Raw genomic sequence first — 3,403 nt, forward strand, 5'->3', positions numbered from 1 at the left:
ATTTAGTCTTTTTATGGACACAGCATTAAATCAGAATGATAATTGGTACAAAAAGGTCAATGTGTACTTTCCTTCACTAAATGTAGAGAAACATTTTTACATTAGGTGATTTTAATCTAGATTTTTCTGGGGCTGTTTGTTTCTGGGGAAAAAAATCTCCCCTTCTCCCAAGGTAGGTGTTTAATATTAATGCCACCAGCCTTTTCTTTTTGGAGTAATTCACTTGGAAGCAGAGAACATGTGGAGAGTGTCAATTATTATGGAAGCTTCACCTGTAGCTAAAAAAGCAAATATCTCACTCGTTCTTAGCCTCTTAGATTTGAAGAATGAGTCACCTAGAGCCATATAACTTTTTGAGCTATATAATAGAGTACTTTAGACCTCTTATTTTTTTTTAAACCAAAACTATATATGTGAATTCATATTCATATTCATATATATATGAATTTAAAGGTATCTTAACATTTGTTACAATATTTAGTCTTGCTAGTGACTTGATCCATTTGTACAGGTCTAAACTTGATGGCAAACTAAATTTGCATTAATAGTATATTGCAATTAAACTTTTTATTTCGGGCTTGCATAGACAGAAGTTCTCTATCACATTACTACAAATTGATCCTTTTTTTTTTTTTCAGGGCCTGGTATGATGCCAATTAAAGTTAATGGGGAATTTTTCCATTGACTTCAATGAGCATTAGGTTACGCCCTAAGAATATGATCTTCAATGTGAGCCTAGACTCAAAGACCCAGATTCAGCAGAACACTTAAGGAGAGCCTTAAGTTCCTACTGGTGATTTTAACAGGGGTTAAGAGCTGTGCTGAGTCTGGGCTCAAGACCATAAGCTTCAATGGGAGTTTTGTAACTAGAATGACTACAGATTGGATCTATGAATAGAAAACCTCTCATTTCGGTAGTTGCTGCAGTAGTGTATTATGGATCCAATCATGTATTCCTTGATCTTCCATTTCAATAGATGTTTTGGGTGTATAAGTGCTAAGTGTGATTTGTATGAAGTTTTGGATGAACCTAGACTGTGAACTAGAAAAGTCAATTGATCTGTAGAGATGTACACCAGCTGAGATTCTGGCCCATTATCTCAATGAGAGAGAACAGTGACTCGTTCTGTAACATCCTGCCTCAGAAACCAAACAAAATGGCAGTTCACAACTGCTCCTGCAAGCAGGAAGGTTCCTCTACATGTAAAAAGCAGCACACAGTAACTCTTATATTCCATGCTGGCTATGTAACTGATTTGTCCCAGTTTTAACAAGAGGAGATAAACTTGCTAGTTCTCTTGCACACTGGGAAGAAGGATAGGTGGGATAGAAGAGACCCATCTATCTATTTTGAAGATTGACTTCTGTTAAGAAGCACTCTGCTTTCATTTAACTTCTTAGGTTGAATGCTATTTCGGGCACTGACTGTTCTTTTGTGTGTGTGTGGTGCCTAGCACAATATGGCCCCAATCCCTGACTGGGGTCTTTTGATGCTATCGCAAGTAGAGTTCATTGGGGATTTTTCTACCAAAAAATGCCAGTTGGTCAAAACAAAACCTTTTTGTGGAACTGCATTTTGATGAAACTTGTGTGTCAGGAAGGTTTATCAGGACTAGGATGAAATCTCTGATCTGAGAGACACAGATATTCCAGACCGCAAATAGCTCAGGGGTTCTGGCACTCACTTGTGATGTGGGAGACCCAGGCTCAAGTCCCTTTGTGTATGTCTTCATTGTAATTAAGCATCTGCAGCTGGCCCATGTCCGCTGGCTCAGGCTACTGGGCTCTTTAATTGTGGAGTAGGTGTTTGATCCCAGGCTCTGGGACCCTCCACTACTTTCGGTGTCCTGGATCCTGGGATCCAGCCTGAACATCTACACTGCAATTAAACCTCCCATGAGCCTGTGACAATTGACATGGGCCCACTCTGGTGGTTTCATTACAGTGTAGACATACCCTCGGATTCAGACAGAGCAGGGATTTGGGCCTGGGTCTCCCAGTTCCCAGATGAATGCCCTATTCACCAGGCTATCAACAAGCCCATGGTGAGGGGGATATGTGATTTTTGTGAAAAATTCTGAAAGGTCTTCGTTTTGTTCCAATGCTGAGTAGTGGGGGGAAAAAAGTAATCTCACATTTTTGCAGAATGGGAAAACCATTTCTTATACAGCTTTAATTACAGTAAAAAGAGTAAACAATTTGGGAAAGAAGGAACACATTTGAAAAATCTGAACCACACATGTGAGTTTGAAAAGTGCCACACATTTCACTCAGATCATAGTCCCTTATGGCCCAATTCTGCTTCCATTGAAGTCAATTGCAAAGCTTCTATTGACTTGTTGATGGCGTATTACTAGGTATTAGATGTCTTACCCTACAAAATTCTGGCACCTTCTGCTACGTGATTAGTAGTCTCCTCTCCTCCCATTAAACTCAGTGGAAGTTTAGGATACTCAGCACCTTGAATGAGGCACTCATAGTCTCAAAGGATCATGACATCTTTCCAGTTTTCAAGAAAACCACATACAGGAGCTGAACTATGCATGAAATACTTTACTTCATTTTGTTGGTGGCCCTTGAGGAGCTAGTCTGCATAGAAATCAATACTTGGACTCAATTTAACAGCTGTAAATAATATCTGCAGCATAAAACTCTTGAGTATGGTGCTATAGCATGTCAGTGTAGGGATATGCCCAGTAATGAAGCATTTAAGTGAAACTAGTAGTGTTCTATGCATGATTAATCATTTCACACATCAGAACATCATCCATTAAAGGACAATACACAAACCTTAAGGTTTTTAGAAAATAGTGTGGTGTTTCTTTTCCTTTTTGGTATTACGTGCACGTTTTTCGGTAGTACGCTGATACGTTCAGTAACCGTCTGATAAAATAGAATCTGTGAATTACAGAAGCTGTAGGAAAAGTAACACTAAAATATAAAATGCTTTGTGTTCCTGTACAGTTTATATGTACAAGTTCTTCACAATGTACAACAGGTACAGTATTAATGAAATATCTATCACTGCATATTGACTCAGGAGGAAAAAAAGCCAGTTCTTTCAGAAACTAATGGTCATTAGGATAAAAAAGTATCCTGTAGAAATAGTGCATGACTGTTTCTTTCTCTAAAGTATTTCAGCATATAGGCCTGAGGGGCTCTTTGCATGGATCTCCTTGCACAAGTGAGTTCCAATTTCATTATCCGCACTGATAATTAGAGTTTATAGATAGGTGATTCATCTATCTATATGTTATAGGTTAACAATAGTGTTAATAGAAACGGCAAACTTTTTTTATTTTTTGAAAAAGCTTTTTGCTGTTTGCAAAAAAATTGTTTAGAGGCACTGGTGTGTGTGTGTGTGTGTGTGTGTGTGTGTGTGTGTGTGTGTGTGTGTGTGTGT

This window comes from Terrapene carolina, unplaced genomic scaffold, assembly GCF_002925995.2.
Source record: "Terrapene carolina triunguis isolate 2854851 unplaced genomic scaffold, T_m_triunguis-2.0 Scaffold210, whole genome shotgun sequence".
Taxonomy (NCBI): Eukaryota; Metazoa; Chordata; order Testudines; family Emydidae; genus Terrapene; species Terrapene triunguis.